Source organism: Xenopus laevis, chromosome 6L (genome assembly GCF_017654675.1).
Source record: "Xenopus laevis strain J_2021 chromosome 6L, Xenopus_laevis_v10.1, whole genome shotgun sequence".
Classification (NCBI taxonomy): domain Eukaryota; kingdom Metazoa; phylum Chordata; class Amphibia; order Anura; family Pipidae; genus Xenopus; species Xenopus laevis.
Window position 1 is genome coordinate 58,220,865 of NC_054381.1, and position 24,978 is coordinate 58,245,842.

General features: G+C 37.4%; 1 pseudogene; it reads right to left on the reverse strand.

Moving 5' to 3' along the window:
* Positions 1-2,665: 2,665 nt before the first annotated feature.
* On the reverse strand, positions 2,666-24,955 carry LOC108718975 (annotated as a pseudogene).
* Between the last annotated feature and the right edge of the window lie 23 nt (positions 24,956-24,978).

The following is a 24,978-nucleotide window of genomic DNA, read 5'->3' on the forward strand; positions in this document are numbered from 1 at the left end:
TGTAAAGTTTTATTACAGAGAAAAGGATTTGATTACTTGATTATAATGGAGTCTACGAGAGACGACCTTTCCATAATTCGGAGCTTTCTGGATTACAATTTTCCAGATAATGGATACCACACCTGTACTATTTTTGGACAGATCATGTTCAATTTATACAGTAACAGCAAGTTACACAGTACTTTGAAATGATACTTTAAACAGCACAAGTTGCAGACTACAGAGCTAAGTTTATAATGCTAATTGATTTTAATATGTACATAAATTACTTTGCATAATTTGTACACACTTGATGTTGTTTTTATGATAGCTGCCTTCGTTGTTTTTTTTTGTTATGTTCATGCACAATAAAGTTCTGCACATATTTAAAATGCAATAAACCCAGTTTTGCTTTCTTAACAGTAATTAACATTAGGGGGCACATTTACTAATGGTCGAATATCGAGGGTTAATTAAACCTCGATATCCGACCGTCGAAGTAAAATCCTTTGACTTCGAATATCGAAGTTGAAGGATTTACCGCATTTCCTTCGTTCGCACGATCAAAAGAAAAATCGTTCGATCGAATGATTCGAAGGATTTTAATCCATCGATCGAACGATTTTCTTTCGATTAAAAAAACCTAGGAAAGCCTATGGGGACCTTCCCCATAGGCTAACATTGATGCTCGGTAGGTTTTAGGTGGCGAAGTAGGGGGTCGAAGTTTTTGTTAAAGAGACAGTACTTTGACTATCAAATGGTCGAATAGTCGAACGATTTTTAGTTCGAATCATTCATTTCGAAGTCGAAGTAGCCAATTCGATGGTCAAAGTAGCCAAAAAAATACTTTGAAATTCATAAGTATTTTTTATTCTAACCCTTCACTCGAGCTAAAGTAAATGTGCCCCCAACTGTATGTCAGTCGTTCACCTGGGTCTATCAGCAACAAATGATGAAATTTAATATGACCTTGGTAAATAATATTACTGATCTGAAAACACATTAAAAACAATTTAATTTGTTTTGCACTAAAAACATGTTGGATTTAATAAGGACACTATTAATCAGAGTTCTAGTGTGAATGCCGGCTTCTACATCTTTAGCTATAAAAAGGCAAAACCTGTAAATGTGACGTTTTATTATCCAAAACATAAAATACGTTTTGTTTTGTTTTTTTGGATATTTCGCTTTTCATTAGATTTAATATTGATTTGTTAAATCTATAATGCAAAGGCCATTTATCCTTTCCACATCTGCCTTCCTGTCATTAACTCTACAAAAGGTGAAAACAGTGAGAAATTCCGAGCCTTTGTAGAGGCACTACTCATCATAGGGAGAAATGTGCTGGTCAAAATGTCCTTGACATAATATAACCAACATCTGACACAGGGAGTGTTTTTCCATTCATTTTAATGGGAAGCAGGTGCAGAATTGCTTTTCAACTACTGGGGGTTCTCCCTAACAGCAACATAGTGGTGAACGCACCTTATAAGCCATATGCCTAATATGGTTGAAAGATGTGTTCCATAGCTTTTAAAGGGGTTGTTCACCTTCAAACAACTAGTTGTTTTAAGATAGATCACCAGAAATAACGACTTTTTCCAATTACTTTCTATTTTCTATGTGTCACTGTTTTTATAATATTGAAGTGTAAAGTGTCATTTTTCAGGTTCTAAAGCAGCTCTGGGAGGGGGGGGTCGCTGACCCTGTAAACTGTTTTAAATTGATACATTTAGTTGACACATTTCTTATCTTTGTCCCTGCTGAGTTCAGAATCTCTGGGTTTCATTACAGGCAGTTGTTAGACTTGATACAATAGTTGCTAATACTCCAGAGATGCTGCTGAGAAATGTATCAACTAAATGTTGCAAAATGTTAAGAATCTGCACCTGAATTACTGAGCTGCCAGACTGAAACACCAGAGACACAAACATTCACCTTTAAACTTAGATTTTGGAAAAATTGTAAAAAAAGAAATAATGGAAAGTAATTGAAAAAAGTCTTTATTTCCGGGGAACAATATGAAAACAACTGAACTGAAACAAGTGTTTGGAAGGTGAACAACCCCTTTAAGTGAATAACAGATTCAAATCAATTTGCCACACGTCAAGATGGGAATCTTCAGGTTTTTTTTATGCTGGCGTAAAAACTATTTCGCATCTCATTCTGCAGACAAATTTTAGAAAAACAGAGAAGTGTAAATTGAGGCACACAGATTAACTGTTCCACATTGACAGAACTTGGGGAATATCCTGCCAAAGCCTTAGTGGGGAAAAAATAAAGCAAAAAGGAATCTCTTTGTGGTTAAGTCATGGACTCACCTTTGGGCCCTTGCACATGGGTATTTATGAAAATGCATGCTAAAAATGCCAAAATACAAATACAGCACTGCATTTATAAGTAAATGTGTTCTTTTGATTTCACTGTAAATTTCACAGTTCTAATATGTAATGAATGCATATCAAAAGCAGAAAATGCTGCATTTCAACAGAACACAACTGTAGTAATACCCACAGGTACAACCAGGCAGAATAAACTGGAATCCGTTAGCTCAAGCATGTGCCCAAATCTACCTCTCAAATATGGGTCAAGTGTGCAAATAAAAGTCCTAATCTCCTTACTCCTGAATACCTGCAGAATTGTACTGCTTATAATTAGTAAACAGCATAATAATAATCTACAAATGTATAAAAAAAACACTTTATTGCAATTGAGTTCTTCAAATAAACTTATCACAGAAATTCAATCTTTTGGCGCTTTTTTTCCTAAGCTTTCTTCTTGGTTTAATGCACTCTGTAGCGATGTGTGCAATGATTTGGCAACACGTTTCCCCGTCTAAGACGAAAAAGAAAAAGTTTCTGATGAAATAACTCAATTCTAGATTTACAAAATATTGCTATAAAACCTAGAACACCACTGTAAATCATATCATAATGTACAGTAGCACAGGAACCATCAAAATGTTGGGTCAGTTTATGAAAGTGTCTTTTCTACCTTTATTTGGGGTGATAGTGGTATCTGCCTCCCCTAGCAACAGATCTGGAGCTGTGCACTCTTCTTTGAGTACAAATGCAGGTTTTTTTTTCTTTCTTTCATTTTCTACTACATTAAAATTGTCATTTATATACAAATGTAAACTATTATAGCTGTTTCAATGTATGCTTTAAAAAGAATGAAAAAAAGCAACAACTTCCTAAATATTTGTCTATATACCCATAATCCCTCCAGTTAAGGGCACTGCGAGAACTGTGTGACACTTGCGTATAATGTCACTGACATTCCATGCAATAAACAAGGGCCCTGTGTGAAATCATTTGGGACCACTGTGTTATGATGAATAATACTAGTTGACAATGTTATTGATTTCAATGTCATCATGGTGTGAGGTTGTTACAGTTTGTCCTGCTTTTAATATTATGCATGGTAACACCGCTTCTTATAGCATTTAGCACATCTCATGTATATGTCCTATAAAAAGGATTCATGTTCTGTACTCTAGATAATATTACACAAAGACCAGGGTATGGAACATCTGCTTGAGAATTCTCTTTTGAATTGAAAAGGAATCCTTCAATAATTAAAGCTGAGCTGGTGAAAAGCAAAGCAATATTAGAGGGTGGGTTATGGAGCTCTCTGTTACTTGAATGGGGCTACTTTGTACATCTGTAGAATGTTGTAATGTTTCCATACACAGTACATCTTTACCGCACCTGGTTAAAGGTTGTGAGAAAGGTACATGATAACAATAAACACTTTCATTCTCTAGAAGAATTGTGCTGATCAAGTTAACACGTATGCTGATACAGTTTTATTGCACAATAAATGTGCGGTGTGCATGTAAAGTTCCATTTTCGCCTTTTCTGGCTTTGTCTCTTTGCATTTCTTTTAAGAGGATTTAAACACAACAAGAGGGAATAGGATACAAGCGGTAAGCTGTAGCCATACAGCTTATACAAAGTGTAAGCGTGGATAAAAATGAGCATTGTACAATGCCCACACTAAGAAATTGTGAGTTAGGGCTCTTACACCCGGGTGTTTGTTTGTGCGATCTCCCCTGTGTTGCGTTTTCTTCCATTCAGCCGCAGGGGAGCGCAGGAGTAGACACACTCAATTATTGTCAATGGGGCTGTACTCACACAGACGCATGTAATGTCAAAAGCAGGTTGGATTTTACCGCGTTCGGCGCATAGATGTGTCTGTTTGAGTACAGCCCCATTGATAATAATTCAGTGCGTCTACTCCTGCGCTCCCCTGCGGCTGAATGGAAGAAAATGCCGTGTGTAAGAGCCCTTAATTAATAATAAAAATTTTTTTAAAAAAAATAAAAAATACCATCAATTTCCATTCTTGATAAATTCAGGAAAACAACAATTTATTTCTAATAAACACAGGCCTGTTTATATCAATATAAATACACAAAAGCCATGAATATCTTGTAAATTATATCCTTATAAACGGTGAGTTCTGATGTCATCAGTTATAAACGGTGAGTTCTGATGTAATTTCTGTCACATGACTCACTGAAATTTGTGTATTATAATAAATGAAGTACCCCCAGTTGTAAAATATGAGGATATTAGAAGTTACCTCGGAGTTCCATGACCTGTATAAAAACACTCGGCCTTCGGCCTCGTGTTTTTATATGGTCATGAAACTCCTCAGTAACTTTTAATATCCTTATATTTTACAAGAGGGGGTACTTTATTCACTATATATTTTGTGATGTCACTTACCTCTATTATCTCAAAGATGCTCTCAGGATCAAGGCTGCCTTTGCCTATTTTTCTCATGTCAGGATACCTTTGCTGGTCACTGAAATGAGGAGACTAGCCACGGAACAGGCTTCTTCTTGTAATGTGGCATCTACAACATGTCGATGGCCCATCTGTAATTATACAAATACATATTAAGCTTATGGAGACATTCCATAAAAACACAGTCACACAATATTTATTGAATATTACCAGCTAGTACACCTTTTGGGTGAGGTACACACCAATAAACATAGCCCTCCCCCTATGTTTAAAAAAAAATATATACATTTATTTAAAAAAGATTGAAGTTATTTTTTTTACCCATGCTACCTACTAAGACATGAATAAAGCACCTAATACTTACCCTACTCAGAGTGACAATGCAGGGGACATTAACAACATTCAGTCGCACACAATCATAGGGATCATCTGACAGTTCAAAGTCTTTTCCACCTTCCTCATCTTCCATCACTCGCACTTTAGGTATTCTAAAAAATAGAAGTAATTGAAACTATATCCTGGTATAATACAAAAGAACCATGAGGTATAATTCTTCAAATATATCTTTATAAAAAGTGTTTTGTGTTTAGTTGTATCCCTTGACACAGTCCAACCTGAGTTTCTATAGGAAAAAATGCTCACGTTGATGTAAAATATGATGCATATTTCAGATTTTACTTATAGTAACATAGTAAGTTAGGTTGAAAAAAGACACACGTCCATCAAGTTCAACCTTTTGACTCTATTTTAACCTGCCTAACTGCTAGTTGATCAAGAGGAAGGCAAAAAAAACCTTATTTGAAGCCTCTCCAAAGCCTCTACTGGGCATGCATGGCATCTGCATGCTTGCTTGCTCCAAGACTGAAGGAAACAAGATATAAATGATTTATACAGTGCAAGTAAAGTTTATTTAGCTTGACTAACATCATAAAATAGGATTTGGAATTATTTCCAAATTATTACATGGAGTAGAGTCCTGCAGCGGGTCGGGTACCCGCGGGTTACCTGCAAAAACTTGCGGTACCCTGCGGGTTGCAGGTAGAAGTTTCGGGATCGGGTATAGACACGGGTCAAGGGTTCTCCAGGTTTGCGGATCGTGGGTCTTCTCAATAGTGAGTTTTACTCCTTTTTTCTGATCACGACTACGTCAAATTATGTCACTTCCGGTTTACAATGACAGCACTTCCTGTTTCTTGCTGGTCAGGTAGCAGGTAAGTATGCGGGTTGCGGGTCCGGGTCGCAGGTCGGGTTTAACAAATTGGACTCTAACATGGAGTTTCCTTTCTTTGGGGTTCCAGTCCGGCATTCTGATAATAATCATTGTAACTATGCACGCAACATCGATGTCTTGTTCAAGTTTGGAATTTTAGGAAACTGCATACATATACATTCATCCAAGTGGAAGATCATTTCATTTCTAATTTTAAACATATTCACTAACCGAAACAAGACCAGGCTGCATTAGAGTGAAGTGATATTCAGAGGCCAGTGAATTCATTACAGTCCATTACTGCACATTTAATCAATACTATGAAAACTAATTCAAGTATAATTTGTGAACAAAATGCAGCCAATTTCTTGCTCTAAGCGACTGAACATATTAATTATATTTCAAATACAGCTAGAGAGGCAAGGAAAATTGCTATGGCCATTATGCCTCTTATGGCATTTATTAAAGGAGTTGGTCACCTTTAAATTAACTTTAAATTAATATTATGTAGATAGTAATATTCTGAGACAATTTGCTGTTGATTTTCATTTTTTTATTGTGGTTTTAAAGTTATTAAGCTTTTTATTCAGCAGCTTTACAGCTTGCAATTTCAGCTATCTAGTTGCTAGGGTCCAAATTACTCTAGCAACCATGTACTGATTTAAATTAGAGACTGACATATGAATAGGAGAGTTGCTAAATAGAAAGATGAGTAATATAAAGTAGCAATAACAATTAATTTGTAGCCTTACAGAGCTTCTTTATTTTTGACAGGGTCAGTGACCCCCATTTAAAACTGCAAACAGAAGAAGAAGGCAAATAATTGAAAAACTATAAAAAGAAAACAAATGACGGACAATTGAAAAGTTGCTTAGAATTAGCCATTCTATAGCACTAAAAGTTAACCCAAAGGTGAGAACCAGCCCTTTAAGGGGATATCATATGGGGATTTTAGCCCTTATAAAAAAAATTAACTAAGGCTATTAAGTTGTTCCCAGTGATCACTATCATACTAAATGTAATTTGCATAGTCTCTGGAATCAGATACACTTTTCAAAAAAAAACCTGAATGAGTCAAGAGCCCAAAGTGTAAAGTAACGCTGGTGTGAAATTTAAAATGATCAATATACCTTAAAAAAAAATACAGATTTTAGGCATAAAATGTTTAGTTCTGTTTAGTTAAAGGAACAATAACACCAAATAATTAAGGTGTTAAGTATTTAAAAATAATATGCTGTTGTCCTGCACTGGTAGAACTGGTGTGTTTGCTTCAGAAACTCTACTATAGTTTATAAAAATAAGCTGCTGTGTAGTCATGGAGGCAGCCATTTAAGCACAGGATACACAGCAAAAAACGGAGCTGGATCCCATTGTATGCTATTACAGAGCTTATCTGCTAAGTAGCCTGTAGAAATGTCTATGTCTACCTTGAATGGCTGCCCCCATGGCTACACAGCAGCCTATTTAAATAAACTATAGGTGTCTTACTAAAGCAAACACATAACTTTTATCAACACAGGGCAACAATACATTATATTTTAATTACTTTATTTTTAGTTGTTACTGTTCCTTTAAATAAGCACTAAAATGATAAGAGTTTTCTTTTATTTCCCAAATAACATTAACAGTTTGCAAAGTAGATGCAAGGTCTGGTCACTAAGGCAACTGTTTTTTTAGCTTGCTGTAAGGGTTGACAGATAATATGGTATGGGTAGATCTGAAAGGACTGCAAGTCACAAATTCAGCCACTGGCTGCTATGCAGGAGTTTTTCCAATATGCATAAAAAAATGTGTTTCTCTCTAAAGGAACATGTGGATTCTATTGGTTTCCAAATGCTCAGCAGAGAACATCAGAAACATTTTTTGCATTGTCTGCTTGTTATATTACATGGGTGTGCTAACATGCAACGTACAGGAAAGAGAAGTCAAAAGAAAAGCACAGGGAATGTGAAGGGTAAATTATTATAAATTATGTAAGCTTATATAGGGCAATGTCGCACTGAGCTGTTTTGGGTGCTTTAAACACCGTGTTTTTAAAGTTAATGACAACACAAAAATAACATTTTGCCTAGTGACAGAAAATTTAATTCAAGGGATTATTTCCTAATTAAGAATGTTCAATGGCTTTAGTGTTATTTGTTAATTGAAAGTAATTGATATAGAAAACAGTATCTACCGTATGTGTCCATTTCTATTAGTGACAGAAATCAGCTGATTAACAGACCAGCTTTCTTACGGCCTAGTGGAATCTTAGTACAATACATATAAAAATTATTCCTTACCTTGCATTAAACAGGGCTGCCTTTACTGCAACTGATATTGTGTCAAAGAGGTTTCCACCACACTCCAAGAGCTGCAATGAGAATTTCAATGAGCATATTAGAGGACGACACAATAGTACCACCGCAAGCAAGGGTATGGTCCTCGGGACAGAGGAAATGATTCACTTTCCTTTCAACGCAGTGTGCCAGTTTAGCATTAGTAAAGGAAATTGTTCTATTCAAGAAGATGGCAACACAGCTAAGTTTATAGAGGCGCACACAATGGACAATTAGACAATGAGTCAAATGGGCAGTTTGCATTGTTAAATATCTGGCATGGTCAGAAACACTAAATAGAGTCTTTTATGGACGGACAAAGAACAATTTTTGTGCCTATTATTGAATAGTTATATTTAGAGGACTGAAAAGCCAATGGTGCTCAAATGATCTATAATTTGTGCTTGATACAAAATATGTTTTGATGCGTTGCCTGGGGCTTTTAGAATATTTGTTATAGCATGACATTTGCTTTGTTAATGTATTTGTGTTATGCATCTGTCAAAACCCAGCATTGAGCAAGTAAACTGACAGCATATTGATCCTGAGCTTTTTTTTTTTAAATTAGTTTTAAATGGAATGTTTTTTTCAGTTCAGTTGTCTTCAGATTGTTCACCAGAAATAAAGATTTTTTTCAATTGCTTTCCATCTTTTATTTTTTTTATAGTTTTTCCAAAATTGAAGTTTAGAGATTAATGTTCCTCCCTCTGGTGTTTTGGTCCGGCAGATCAGTAATTCAGGTGCAAATTCTGAGCTGTTACAATTTGCTACGTTAGTTGATACATTTCTCAGCAGCATCTGTGGGATGTTAGCAACCATTGTATCAATTCTAACAGCTGCCTGTAATGAAACTCAGTGATTCTACTCAGCAGGGACAAAGATATGAAATGTATCAATGAATGTATCATTTAGAACAGTTTGCAGAGACGGTGACCCTCCCCCCTCCCAGAGCTGCTTCAGAAAGACACAAAAAAAGGTGAAAAATGAGACATACATTTTGAAAAAAAAATGTCCCAAATAGAAAATAATTGGAAAAAGTCTTTATTTCTGGCAAACTATCTGAACACAACTAAAATGAAAAAAAAGAGCAACCCCTTTAATAAACAATACACAATATTGCAATAAGATAAAGTAGTACGAAGTCCATTGTAAACAATGTTGTAGATCACAGAAAGACATAAGGCATAATGTATTGTTTCAGCCACAAAAATCCAGGAGATGGGGAAGATGATCCCAAGCTTTTATTCACTCCAATGTATTAGTCATCTTCCAGTTTGCCATTAAAGGAACAGTTCAGTATAAAAATAAAAACTGTGTAAATAGATAGGCTGTGCAAAATAAAAAATGTTTCTAATATAGTTAATTAGCCAAAAATGAACAGATGGAGCAGCGGCGTAACTACAGCTAACCGGGCCCCCCTGCAAAAAAATCTTCAGGGGCCCCGGCTTAGCTGCACGCACGCACGTACCTGCATGCGCATACACGCATCCGCTGACCTCCTTCAGCGCTCGCCCATCTCCTGTCCCTTCAGAAAGCCTCCTATCCGCCCCGCCGCTCTGCCGTTAAATTACTTGTGGCGGTTGCCGCACACAGTGTGCAAGGAATTTCAGTTCAGCAGACCCCCTTGGTCCGGGCCCCTCTGTCCCCCGGGCCCCCCCCCCCCCCGCAACGGTTGCGGGGTCTGCTGTATTATAGTTACGCCACTGAGATGGAGTGAACAGATGTCTAATTAAACAGCCAGAATCCAACTTCCTGCTTTTCAGCTCTATAACTCTGAGTTAGTCAGCGACTTGAAGGGGGGCCACATGGTACATTTCTGTTCAGTGAGTTTGCAATTGATCCTCAGCATTCAGCTCAGATTCAAAAGCAACAGATATGACCCATGTGGCCCCCCCCCCTCAAGTCTCTGATTGGTTACTGCCTGGTAACCAGGGTAACCAGTCAGTGTAAACCAAGAGAGCTGAAAAGCAGGAAGTAGTGTTCAGACTGATATGTTATATTTCAAATCACTCCAGCCTTTATACATTACATTTTTGGCTAACTAACTATATTAGAAACACTTTTTATTTTGCACAGCCTATCTATTTACCCAGTTTTTATTTTTACACTGAACAATCCCTTTAAAATATTATATGGTTGCAATGGTTAGTGGCATTAGAAATAAAAAAAAGGGTGGAGCTTTTATTAGAATAACATTTTATTTTTTACACAAGCTTTAATTGGGTTATGTTATTTTCTGTCTTAGTGGAGGATTATACTTTAAACTGTTATATATACCTGTTTTGGCAGAAATAGTAATAGACATAAATACTAGGAAATGGATATGGGTGGTAATAACTTTACTAGCAGTAAAAGTGAATTAAAACTTTGTTTCCCCAAACTACACTACTTCACACAATATTAAACATTTAGGTAAAATTTTTACCTGTTTTCAGGTAAAAGTAAAAACTTTTATTCTGGTGACAATATACACCCCTTTTTGTAGAAAATGTGTATAAGCACAAACCTATCTTCCAGAGATGACTACAAATGCTTGACTTACACATTCACGATTCCACAGACTGAAAGGAAACCACAATAGTCTACAGTGTAATGGAACCCCTCCCTTACCTTGTTCCATTGTGAAGTGGTGGATTATGGGACTTAAAGGGCACCTGTTGGGCAAAACGATTATCCCCAACCAAAAGGTGCGGGCTAATGTACGTGCTATGTATGACATGACCTCCTGGTGCAAGTATCCTAGTGCTAGCGAGGATCCCTTTGGTTGGGGATAATATTTTTGCCCAACAGATGCCCTTTAAGTGTCTGTGCACCATCCAGTATGGAAAACAGAGACAGTCAAGTCCCAGAATCCATCACTTCACAATGGAACACTGTGGAAGAGGGGCTGCATTAGACCTATGGGAGGTATGGGAACTGGTTTCAGAAGCAGACAAATGTATCATGGTTTCCTTTCAATAATAAGGCATGTTGTGTAAAAATAAAATATGTTTAAATTTATTTCTGGCATTTGGGTTTCTGAGCCTTTTTTACTTAATCCAACAAAGGGAGTGTCTTGTTTTTAGGGAAAGAAAAACAAGCAGGAGCCAGGGCAGTTATGTCATCCAAATACACAATTACCATGCTGGCTTTTACTTACCAAAACATCGACGTAGAGGACCCAGCAATGCTCGCGAGCTTGGATGCAAAGTGATTCAAGATCAATGCTGCTCCGATTATCAAATATTTTGTACAGCATGAACGCTATTTCTGTGCCCAGCTCCTCTCCTCCTCGCCCTTCAAACTCTGGGGTGGCATTAGCAGAAATAAAACACAGCAAATTTGAAATATATGATCACATATTATTAGCAGAAAATTGATCTTAACATTCATTTAACTGCCTGCAAGAAATCTTTTTCCAAAAATTCATTAAAAACATAGCACCTTGCTTTTAACGCTACCCTTTCTCTTAACATGCTCAAGAGTGTAGGATGGGCAAGGGAAAATGTGTTTTTGAAAATTGAAGAGGAAAATATTATTGCTGTGGTATTTTACTGTTGAAAAGCAGTAAAAATTTTACCAGTCTCCTAATAAATGTGTGGCCCCAGCCCTGGAACAGTACATGTCAGGGACACTGCCTCTTCCTGGCAGAACGTATTTTAATGGTCAATAAATGAAGTGTGATTTCAAGTATAAGTAACTAACTTGGGGTAATAAATGCCAAGTTTCCCACATTCTGACAGCTTGTCAAATCTGGGGAAAACTTGTATTACTTGTAATACAGGGAGTCCTCCAGTTACATACACCTGACTTACATACAACTCATACTTACATACAGAGGCTATTACAGTAACATACTATGGTTTGCTTGACTGTTATTACCACCTGCCCCTATCCCCTCTGACATATGTTGTCTACTGCAGAGCACAGAAACATCTGTCTAATTTTCAACAAGTAATAGTAAATGTATATGTTTCAACTTACATACAAATTCAACTTAAAGGGCATGTAAAGACAAAAAAAATAAAATCTAATTTTTACTTTCTTTAATGAAAAAGAAACCTATATCAAATATACTTTAATCAAAAAATGTGTACCATTTTTATAAGAAACCTGACTGTATGCAGTCTTCATTTACTGCTGTAGATAGGAATTGTCAGACGGTCCCTAACTACTCTGCAGAGAAACAATCATACTTATAAACAGCAGGGGGAACCCCCTCCTTACTTCCCAACCATGCAGAAGTCAAGCAGCTTTGTTTGTTTCTCTGTAGAGCAGTTGGCAACTGTGTAGAGATTTGTATCGGATTTTATTTTTGCCTTTACATCTCCTTGACCGTTTCAAACTCCAGCTGCCGGGACAAAGATCATGGAGCCAGATTTAAACAGATAAACTGGGATTCTATTTGGAGGATTATTTTGCTGCAGCCACTGGTTCTGCAGAGTAGGAGAAAGTTTGTATTAAACAATACAAAAACTATAAAATCCACATTAGATAACATGGACCCAGTGCAGTCTGAATATTCTGATTATTAATCAGACTTGCTGTATCAGCTTCTGGCAGATATTATTTGACCTGTGTTGTTTTGATAATTTATGATGATCCCTAAGCAGCTCAGATCACACTAAGCATGTGCACAGTCTTGGTCTTGCAAAGATGTTTAACAAAGTTACAAGACGCCCCCTGTGGCCAACTTTGAAAGCCTAAATACTTTGTTTAATTAGGCTTGTGGTGCAGTAAGTTCATGTTAATGTTTAGTATACAAAATACAGCATTTCTAGCTTTATTCTATTTTAGACTTTACTTCCCCTTCAAGAACAAACCTACAGACCCTATCTCATATGCAACCTGGGGACTGCCTGTATATAAGAGCATTCTTGGATAGCAAAACCTTCACAAATGTGCACTGACAAGGCATATATTCCAGCTTGCATCTCTGGTTCATATCAGCCTTCAGTGTGATTTATTAGTACATGGACTCTTTGAAGACTGACTGCCTGTTTCTATTTAAATAGAAGTACTCCTGTATACCACTTGTATAAACAGAGGCAACGTACCATTATGCAATGAGCCGTTATACATTCACTATAACGATTTGCCCTGGATTTCTAGAACTAACCCCAGAAGTAAATATGGGTAGAAATGCTGTGTTTTATATAATGAACATACTGCACTAGCATAAAGATCCATAATCTCTATAACAGTAATGATTCAGGTCTTTAAAGTTGTGCACAGGGGTTCACCATCTTAGGTTTTTTTAGGAGTGTCGGTGACATGCACATGCTCAGTGTGCTCTGGGCAGTTGTTAAAGGGGTGGTTCACCTGAAAGTTAACTTTTAGTATGTTATAGAATGGCCAATTCTAAGCAACCTTTCAATTGGTCTTCATTTTTTTCAATTATTTGCCTTTTTCTTCTGACTCTTTCCAGCTTTCAAATGGGGGTCACTGATCCCATCTTAGAACAAATGCTCTGTAAGACTAAAAATATATTGTTATTGCTACTTTTTATTACTCATCTTTCTATTCAGGCCTCTCCTATTCATATTCCAGTCTCTTATACAAATCAATGCCTGTTGCTAGGGCAATTTGGACCCTAGCAACTAGATTGCTGGAATTGCAAACTGTAGAGCTGCTGAATAAAAACCTAAATAACTAAAAAAAACACAAATAAAAAAACAGAACCAAATTTTTTTTTGTAAATTGTTTCAGAATATCACTCTCAGTCTACATCATACTAAAAGTTAACTCAAAGGTCAACAACCCCTTTACAAAGCTGAGCTTAGGGGCCATCAAAGAAAATTAGGTTTGCCTGTCTTCAAAGCTAATGAGAATCTGAAAAAAATTACTAAGGATCGACCGAATCCAGGATTCGGTTTGGGAACTAGGGGTAGGCAGAGTAGGCACGTGCCTAGGGCACAAAACTGTGGGGGGCGTCAGGCACGTACCTGGTCTGTCGCCTACCCCTATGTCCGGTCCCTTCTCTCCACGACTATGTGTGGTAACTTCACGTCATTCTGCGCTTCTGCCCACGAGTGCATGCCAATTCATGCATGCGTGCGAGAGCACCAATTTGCATATTCATGGCCGCCAGGTTGCCTAGGGCGCCTCGGCGGTCTTGCCCGGCCCCCAAACATTTTCACCTCACCAAATCTGGCCCTTGTTGCAAAAAGTTTGGACACCCCTGTCCTAAACCTTAATGAAACAGTGCCACCCAGTGTCCAAATTATCATGAAAGCGAACACTTGCTTTAGATCATACTATACTTAAGATGGCAAGCTTACATGGAAACATGGAAATAATTGTATAATCCTGTAAGAAGTTCTATACACAACAAGTACTTGTTTCAGTATGTATAAGTGATGAGTACAGCACCTTTTGGCATATTCTAAAATGTTTGCAACACAAGGTAGAAATATATAGTATAATATTTTATAAAATCATTTTTCCAGCTAAAAAGTAAAAATACATTTATATTCATTCAGATGTGGCCACTAGATGGAGCACCACTGTTGGAAATAGTTTAAATCGCATCTTTAATCTAAGAGCAAGTTTCTTTTTGTGTGTAATTAAGTTATAGTATGAGAATATTTATTAAACTGTGAATTCAACCATTTCTTAATTTTTTTGTGTTTTATTAATAAGATATTAGATAAGACCGGATCAAGGGTATTGAACATGAAAAAGCTGGTACAAAAAGATAAAAAAAATAACAGTTAGTTGTCCTGGTTGCTACCACCGCAACGATAACTCCATCACATAGGACAAAAAAAAATCCTTAAATCGCACTGTGTTAAATAATTAACAAAGAATAGTACTGAAAGCCCTTAGGATTCTAGGTATGAAATCTGCAGATTTAAGCATAGCATGTACGCTTACTGAAAACTCTGAACTACATTCGGCCTGGTTATCATTTCAATTAACCATTATCACAAAGACTTACTACTATTTAGAGCACTTTTCATTATTAACAGGTAACAACACCTAAATATATCTCTCCCATGAATGGATTCACCTCCACACTACAAACAAACAAGGGTAAGAGTGCAGCACTACCCCTTTAAGATGGATTTCACAAATGTTGTTAAATTTTAGTGTGTTCTAGAACGGCCAGTTCTAAGCAACTATTCGATTGGTCTTCATTATTTATTTGCTATAGTTTTTGAATTATATGCCTTCTTCTTCTTCTTCTGACTCTTTCCAGCTTTCAAATGGGGGTCACTGACCCCATCTAAAAAAACAAATGCTCTGTAAGGCTACAAATGAATTTTTGTTGCTACTTTTTATTGCTAATTTTTCTATTTAGGTCCTTTCCTATTCACATCTTATTCAAACCAATACATGATTGCTAAGGTAATTTGGACCCTACTGAAATTGCAAACTGTAGAGCTGCTGAATAACCCAAAAAACACAAATAATAAAACATTAAAACCAATTGCAAATTGTCTAATAATATTACTTTCTATAGCATAATAAAAGTTAATGCAAATGTGAACAACCCCTTTAATAAATGCCATATCAAAGAAGGGGCATAACATAATGCCCATATCAATTTTCTTTGTCTCTCTAGCTGTATTTGAAATGTAATATTTATATTTATATATATATATACAAATACAAGATTCCTCTGCACTCAACCCATTATCAATATATTTAAGACAGCGACATTTTGTGCATACTGCTACTGAAAAATGCCTTACCCTTTAAACAAAACAGGGATTGTTTGTCCATATATTGCAATATATTTAAGCTGGCCAACTACGTCAAAGTCATCCCATATCTGGCCAGTCCTATGCTCAATTTTCATCTGATTCATTAAGAATTCTGTGGTTTAATTATACATTTTATAAAAGGGACGAATACGTTTTACCTGCAACTTACTAGCTGCTTTCAAAGTAAAACTCCCAAACTTGGCTGCCCTTTTATTAGACACCAGTGGGATCACCTGACTATAGTTGGAGGGGGTGGGAGCTACAACATGGAGCTGGTCACTGCTCCTGTATAACTATAACAAACAAGGGAAAGTTGTGCTCACCACTAGTTTTTAAAATCATTAGGCGGGGGTGCAATGAGGGTGTGACCACAAAATACACCCTGAGTTTCAATAAAGGCAGCTGTTAGAATTGACAATTGTTGCTAACATCCCTCAGATGCTGATGAGAAATGTATCAACTAATGTAGCAAATTGTAACCGTTCAGAATCTGCACCTGGATTACTGAGCTGCCAGACTGAAACACTAGAGACAGGGACATTAAAGGGGAACTTCACACAAACATAACTTAGGTTTTTTGAAAAGTAAACATAATTTCAAGCAGCTTTGAAATATACATCAATTAGAAAATATGCAGACTTTTCATGATTTTTAATGGTTTGGAACAGTTCCCTAAGCCTAGCCCCCCTGCTCTCCTGCTGATCTGTCTGACTACTGTTACTTTGTATCAACAGCCAGCTGTCCTCAGCCTGCATCCTCCAAATCCCACTATTCCCTGCACACGTGACTTCAATAAGGAATGGAACATCACAGTGCAATGCATTGTGGGTTATGTAGTTCCTGCATGCTGTCTGTAAACTGTTGAGAAGTTGTTACAATTTGTAACATCAGTGTTTAGTCCCTCCTTCCATGCCAGGATTGGCAAATGGCATTTATTCATACTTTTTGAAGAAACTATGATGGGTATATTAGGGGTTTCTTTGTTATGTGGGCCTCTATCAAATTTTGGTTTGGAAGGTTCCCCTTTAACTTTAAATTATATTTTAGAAAACTGGTAAAAAAAAAACAAAAGATGGAAAGCAACTAGAAAAAAAGTCTATATTTCTCAAAATCTGAAATCAACTGAAAAAAGTGTTTGGAAGGTAAACATCCCCTTTAACACTGTATTATTCGTCAGGCAAGCCAGGACTCCAAGAGGCTTGCAATGAATTCCTGGTAATGATTGTGTGAAAGTTTGCATTAAGTCTAGATACTCAAAGCAATCAATTAGGAGGTAGCATTTACTGGTCACCTGTTGATAGCAAACAACTGATGATTGCTATGGATTACTAAGACATGGTGCCAAATGGGTGACTTTTATTACAAGCTCTGTGGGGACAGGGACGTCTTCAGCTTTTCAAAATTAACCATCATAAAAAAATGAACAACTAGACACATCACCCCAGCCCCTTTAACCTTGAGACCACTTTAGCCAATAACAAAACATCTCCCCAGACATTTTCACCCTAACAGCTGTCCATACCACTCCATCCTATGTTGCTTTAAGGCGTGAACAGAAGAAGAGCTTTCCAGTTCTCATGATCTCCAGCCTGTACTTGCTGACCAGTGGTGACACAGTCCTTCTCAGAGCCCTTCCACATTCCTTCCTGTTAACTAAGCTGATCCTGTGTCTTAAAGGAGAAGGAAAGGCTAAAATTAAGTAAGCTTTATCACAAAGGTCTATATAAATACACCAGTAAACAGTAATGCTGCTCTGGGTCATCTGTCAAAAGAAAAACAGCATTTCTTTCCTTCTATTGTGTACACATGGGCTTCTGTATCAGACTTCCTGTTTTCAGCTTAAACCTCTGGGGCTTGAGCATGCTCAGTTTGCTCCCTCTCCCCCTCCCTTTTCCCCCCTCTCTCCTCCCCTCCCTGCTCTAATCTGAGCCTAAAGCTATGAGTGAGCAGGGAAAGACTCAGGAAGGAAATTATTTCACACCAAGCTAATATGGCAGCTGCTATCCTAAACAAGATGAGGCTTCTGATAAATTGTTTGAAAAATAAAACATAGCTCTTTAGTCCATTTTCAAACCATTAGGCCAATCTTTACCTCATTAATATACATGCTTCTCCACCATGCCATAATGAAAATGTAGAATTAACTACGCTTGCAAAAGTGCCAAGTAATGGGCAATTACAGGGTAATGAGGGCACTGAAACTTCAGAGAAATATTTATAGCACAGTTGGTTCTCTGATATTGCTGAGCAGTCAGAGTGCAGGGAAGATTAACGTGCTTCACAACAATGTAAGATTATTTTTTTTCTGGTTAAAAGCACCAGCTGTGTTGTCCCTCTCTAAATTATTTAACTACAGTATAAAAAAAAAAGTAATTTGTTAATTACTATCTATAGAGAATATAAGACATTGGAGCAGTTCAGCTTTTTCCTATCTGAACTGTGCACAGACTCCAAAGATAATGATTATCATTACATCACATAATAACAGCATTTCACCAATTAAACAAAATCGTGGAGTCTGGAGCAATTTTGGGTATCTGGAGTCGCCCGACTGTACCGAATAACATTAAATACAAGCACTGAAAATAATCAAATCAGATTTAAGAGCTTCTATGAAGGAGGATATGACAGAAGCAATTCTGTTTCTAAGAACAATACTTTAGTTAATTATGGATAGTATTTAACAGCTATTATTCTACAGCTATATGCCAGGTTCAATTAATATATAAGTTGTTTTAGGTTTATGAAATTTATATGGTTTATATTTTTGAGCTTTGGCAGTGTGAAAATGCTTTGTATATTGTGTATAGGGATGCACCGAATCGTCTATTTTGGATTAGGCCGAACCCCCGAATCCTTCGTGAAAGATTCGGCCGAATACCAAACGGAATTTGTATATGCAAATTAGTGTGGGAAGGGGAAAACATTTTTTACTTCCTTGTTTTGTAACAAAAAATCATTTCCCTCCCTGCCCCTAATTTGCATATGCAAATTAGGATTTGGTTTGGCCTGGCAGAAGGATTCGGCCGAATCCAAATCCTGCTGAAAAAGGCCGAACCCCAAAACTAATCCTGGATTCGGTGCATTCTATTGTGTACTTATCTTCTTTCAATCAACATGGAAATTACATTACGAACACTAACACTAAAAAATGAAAGTGTTATAAAGTAATAAACATATAATACACAAAAGCCATGAATATCCTGTAAATTATATCCTTATAAACGGTGAGTTCTGATGTCATCAGTTATAAACGGTGAGTTCTGAAATCATTTCTGTCACATGACTCACTGAAATTTGTGTATTATAATAAATAAAGTACCCCCGGTTGTAAAATATGAGGATATTAGAAGTTACCTCGGAGTTCCATGACCTGTATAAAAACACTCGGCCTTCGGCCTCGTGTTTTTATATGGTCATGAAACTCCTTGGTAACTTATAATATCCTTATATTTTACAAGAGGGGGTACTTTATTCACTATATAATATACTGTTAGCATGCACTGGTAAAAGCTGTGTGTTTGTTTCAGAAAGACAACACCATGATTTCCCTTTGTCTTCTGTTTTTTCTGATATTTTCTTGGGACTTTGTTTTCACCTAGACACAGACTCCTTAGTTTATGGTACTTTCGAATCCAACTCTGGCTCTGTTTTGAAAGGAACCGTATTACCAAAAACCGAAATGTCTTAAAATGTAATTTAAATGTACTGTTGCTCTGCACTGGTAAAAACCATCTGTTTGCTTCAGAAGACTACTATAGTTTATATAAACATGCTGCTGTGTAGCCATGTGGGCAGCCATTCAAGCTGCTGGGGAAAAAAAGAGAAAAGGCACAGGTTACAAAGCATATAACAGATAAGCCCTGTCCAATACAATGGTGTTTGTAACCTGTGCCTTTTCTCTTTTTTTCCCAGCAGCTTGAATGGCTGCCCTCATGGCTACACAGCAGCATGTTTATATAAACTATAGTAGTCTTCTGAAGCAAACAGATGGTTTTTACCAGTGCAGAGCAACAGTACATTTAAATTACATTTTAAGACATTTCGGTTTTTGGTATTATGGTTAGCGTTATTCTTTTTTTTCTGTAATTTCTGCTTGAAAAATAATACACTGGCTTTCCCTAACCAATGAACAAAGAATTCCAGGTAACCTTCTCCAGGTCGTTCCAGCTTTGGTGTCCCCATTTCTGCTTTAACTCCGACAAGAACATCTGTGTGACCCTACAGCATGTACGAATAAAGCACATACAAATGATCTTATATAAAAATATATATGTTATATTGTATATTTTGTATGTATATATTAAACAAAGCAATAACAAAAAAAACAGGTCCCGACAGCATATGATTTTTAGAAAAAGACTAGTGGTCAAAACGTACAGACTGGTGATCAGAAAAGACCAACTGAAATGGATACCTGTGTCAGGGGCGATCCTGGCCCCTCCGCCGCCTGAGAAAGCAGCAGTTGCTGCTGCCCCCCCACCCCCGGAAATTCGCTCTTAAAGTAACAGGAACAGCATTTTTGCTGCCCCTGGTACCAAGTGGGGCACTGCCGCCTGAGGCGACAGCCTCAACTCGCCTCATTGGCGAAGCACCCCTGACCTGTGTGGTCAGTTTTACAGATCATATGATTTTTGATGGACGCTTCTAAAAGTGTTCTGCAGTGTGATGATTGTTTACACTACACACTATAGTACTGCCTACTTTCCATGGTAACACATACAGTACAAGGTGCAGAGTATAGAACAGAGAAGCCATGTACTTAAAGGGATACTGTCATGGGGAAAAAAAAATTTTTTCAAAATGAATCAGTTAATTGTGCTGCTCCAGCAGAATTCTGCACTGAAATCCATTTCTCAAAAGAGCAAACAGATTTTTTTATATTCAATTTTGAAATCTGACATGGAGCTAGACATATTGTCAATTTCCCAGCTGCCCAATGTCATGTGACTTGTGCCTGCACTTCAGGAGAGAAATGCTTTCTGGCAGGCTGCTGTTTTTCCTTCTCAATGTAACTGAATGTGTCTCAGTGGGACATGGGTTTTTACTATTGAGTGTTGTTCTTATATCTACCAGGCAGCTGTTATCTTGTGTTAGGGAGCTGCTATCTGGTTACCTTCCCATTGTTCTTTTGTTTGTCTGCTGGGGGGGAAAGGGAGGGGGTGATATCACTCCAACTTGCAGTACAGCAGTAAAGAGTGATTGAAGTTTATCAGAGCACAAGTCACATGACATGGGGTAGCTGGGAAATTGACAAAATGTCTAGCCCCATGTCAGATTTCAAAATTGAATATAAAAAAATCTGTTTGCTCTTTTGAGAAATGAATTCCAGTGCAGAATTCTGCTGGAGCAGCACTATTAACTGATTCATTTTGAAAAAAAATTTTTTTCCCATGACAGTATCCCTTTAAGGGATACTGTCATGGGAAAAAAACATTTTTTTTTTCTCTGATAAACTCTTTACTGCTGTACTGCAAGTTGGAGTGATATCACCCCTCCCTTTTCCCCCCAGCAGCCTAACAACAGAACAATAGGAAGGTAACCAGATAGCAGCTCCTTAACACAAGATAATAGCTGCCTGGTAGATATAAGAACAGCACTCAATAGTAAAATCCAGGTCCCACTGCGACACATTCAGTTACATTGAGTAGGAGAAACAACAGCCTGGCAGAAAGCAGTTCCATCCTAAAGTGCTGGCTCTTTCTGAAAGCACATAACCAGACAAGTGACCTGAGATGGCTGCCTACACACCAATATTGCTACTAAAAAAAATACACTTGCTGGTTCATAAATGACATTTTATATTGTAGAGTGAATTATTTTCAGTGTAAACAGTGTCATTTAGAAATAAAAACTACATCATAAAAATCATGACAGAATCCCTTTAATTCCTTCCTTTGACTGGTCAAAAGTAAACAACCACACAATGTAAAGCCACCACACAATATAATGTGCAGCAGAACATTTGTACCCCACAAAAAAGCTGCACTTGACAGAGCTAGGATCAAGTAGGGCAAGGTAGCCCATATATATGTGATGGTATAGGGACCTCAGATTGTAAGCTCCATTGGGACAGTCTCTGCAGAGCTGTGGAACATTTTGGTGCTACATATATACAGGATAATAAGAGCTACATTGTACAGTGCAGTGTGTGCAATATATTTTTATATTGCACACATATTTTATTACTATAAACACATCTGTCGCACACTTACAATCTTCACTCTTGCCGATCCAGTGGTGTTTGATACAACGTCACTTTCCACTTCAATGCATCGATAGTCTTCACACCCTCGGCCATCGGTACGTAGGTCATCCTGCACATGTGAAAAGATTTAGGAATACAGTATGGGTTTCAATTCATAATCACAGAAAGCAGCACACTCCATTTAAAAGTCTTTATTAATACAGTATATTGTCAGAACCATATACTGTATTAACAAATACTTTTAAATGGAGTATGCACCAGGCCCAAACTGACAATCTGTGGATTCTGGCAGATGCCAGAGAGGCTGCTGTAAGATGCCATAGATAGTCATTATTTTGTTGACTAGTGGGGGGTTGTTTGGCCCTCTGTGTACTTGAAATGCCAGGGCCTATTTTGAACCCCAGCCCAAACTTGGTGTGTGTACCACTTTTAAATACACCATTATAGCGCAGCACCTATAGAGATGTTTAGCATGGATAAGTAAAGCCACATGGTAAATTAATAAATAAATATGTATACAGGTATGGGATCAGTTATCCGGAAACCCATTATCCACAAAGCTCCAAATTACGGAAAGGTAAGTAATAACAAAATAGTAATAATAAAATAGTACCTTGTACTTGATCCAAACTAGGATATAATTAATCCTTATTGGAAGCAAAACAAGCCAATTGGGTTTATTTAATTGATTTTCTAGTAGACTTAAGGTATGAAGATCCAAATTTCAGAAATATCTATTATCAAGAAAACCCCAGGTCCCAAAAATTTTGGAAAACAGGTCCCATACCTGTATATATAAAAAAAGGAAAGAAAGAAAAGACCCAGTACTCACGTTTACATGTAAATTAAAACATTGTTGGATAGTGGACATAACTTTAATATCATCAGCAATCAAGTGGCCACTGTACATTGGGGATTACTGAGATTAGTTTATCCAGAGGTAATAGAATTTAGACAACCCCTACTTAGTGTTGTATAGGATGGGAAGGAAGTTAGGGAGTCAGCAAGTGCAGAGACGAAGAAGGGGGGGAGGCATTTATACATACATTAGCTTGACATAGAGGCTATTTTATATGTTAATCTATGTTTTTGGTGAATGTGGTCATATGTCTTGTGCTTATTCACAAACAAAGCAGAACTCTGGTTAAATAAATACAGGAGTTTATTACAGCAGGCTGCTGGACAACAAGGCTTGACACATTCCAAGCTTTTTGCCTTTAATTGATTAAGGGCATTAGGCCCAAACGTGTCAGGCCTTGTTGTCCAGCAGCCTGCTGTAATAAACTCCTGCATTTATTTAACCAGAGTGCTACCTTGTTTGTGAATAAAAAGTATGGGATACAGGTGGGAAACCAGTGGTTGAGAACCTGGGAGGATCTTGGCATACAACACCTGGAGGAGCTGTGAGGCGGAAGTATAGTGGAAGGTGGGTCTGGAGCAGCTTTTCTTTCTTTCTTTAGTTGTACGTAACATATGTTCCTGTGGATTACTGGACTTGGGAGAGACCACATTAGACATTAGGACACAAATATCACATCATCAGTTCACCATTAAGAAAAGGAATACAAAGCTTCTCGTCTCCAAATATTTTATTGAGAAAGGGCATTTGAAATATAACGTTTTTAGAGCAGATGAATACCAAGTGTGGTTGATTTATACATTGGTATCAATGTGACTATGAAGATTTTCATTCATTCAGGTCATAGTATATCTAGTATAGGTAAATCTAAAAACAACTGGACTTGCTGAGTAATCAATGAAGACGTTTCACTACTCATCCGAGCAGCTTCTTCAGTTCCAGTCAGTTGAATTGAAGAAGATGCTCGGATGAGTGCTGAAACATCTTCAATGATTACACCGCAAGTCCAGTTGTTTTTAGATTTACCTATACTAGATATTGGTATCAATGGTTTCTTCTAGGAATCTTAATTAACACTAGGACTTTTATGTTTGTGAATATGGTTTCACTGTATATGTTTATACTGATTGTGTAAGCTGTGATATCTCCATGTGATTTGCTGTATCACCCTGTGAGAAACCGACATCCCGTGCGACAGTTTGTCGTTGCTAAACCCATAGAAAGAAGGTGACTCTAGTTCCATCCGTGCTTGTTTGCTCATGCGCGTCCTCCTTTGCGCACGGCCGAGCCGGTGTCGCACTGCATACCTCCCAACTGTCCCGTTTTTAGAGGGACAGTCCCTCTTTTGACAGCTCTACCCGCAGTCCCTAATTTGTACTGGAAAGTCCAGTTTTTCTCTGCACTGAACAGTCACAACGTTTCTGACTTAATTGGCTTTTGGCAGAGAGCCCAGAACAGCCACAACAGAAGATAAGATACATTTGTAACAATTCAAATGTATCTAGATAAGCAAATAAATAATGGTAACAATATAAGATAACAGGTCCCTTGGGAAAAGTGAGACTCACAGCTTAAAGGGCAAATCACATTTATTAACAAAACTGTAATAACTGGAAAAAAAACCAGAAAAATGTTCAAACTATAATAACCTGCAAAATGTTTTAAAATGAACATGGTAATCAGGGGGTGTGGCCACCAAAGCACATACATGTTCAAGATAATGTATACTAATGACAGTCAAGGGCAATTATCTTCCAGATTAATTTATAGTGGCTGCCTAAACAGCACATATGAGTAATACCCACCTGCACACCATGTAAAACGTAAACCTTCTCAGCTTCGCTCAGCACCACAGAAGCCATGTTGCCAGTTCTCTTCACTTTCGCCAATCAGCGCCAGCAACGTCATCAAACTCCGACAGCACGTCTCTACTTCCCTGATGCACCAAGCTTCTTGCCCGTA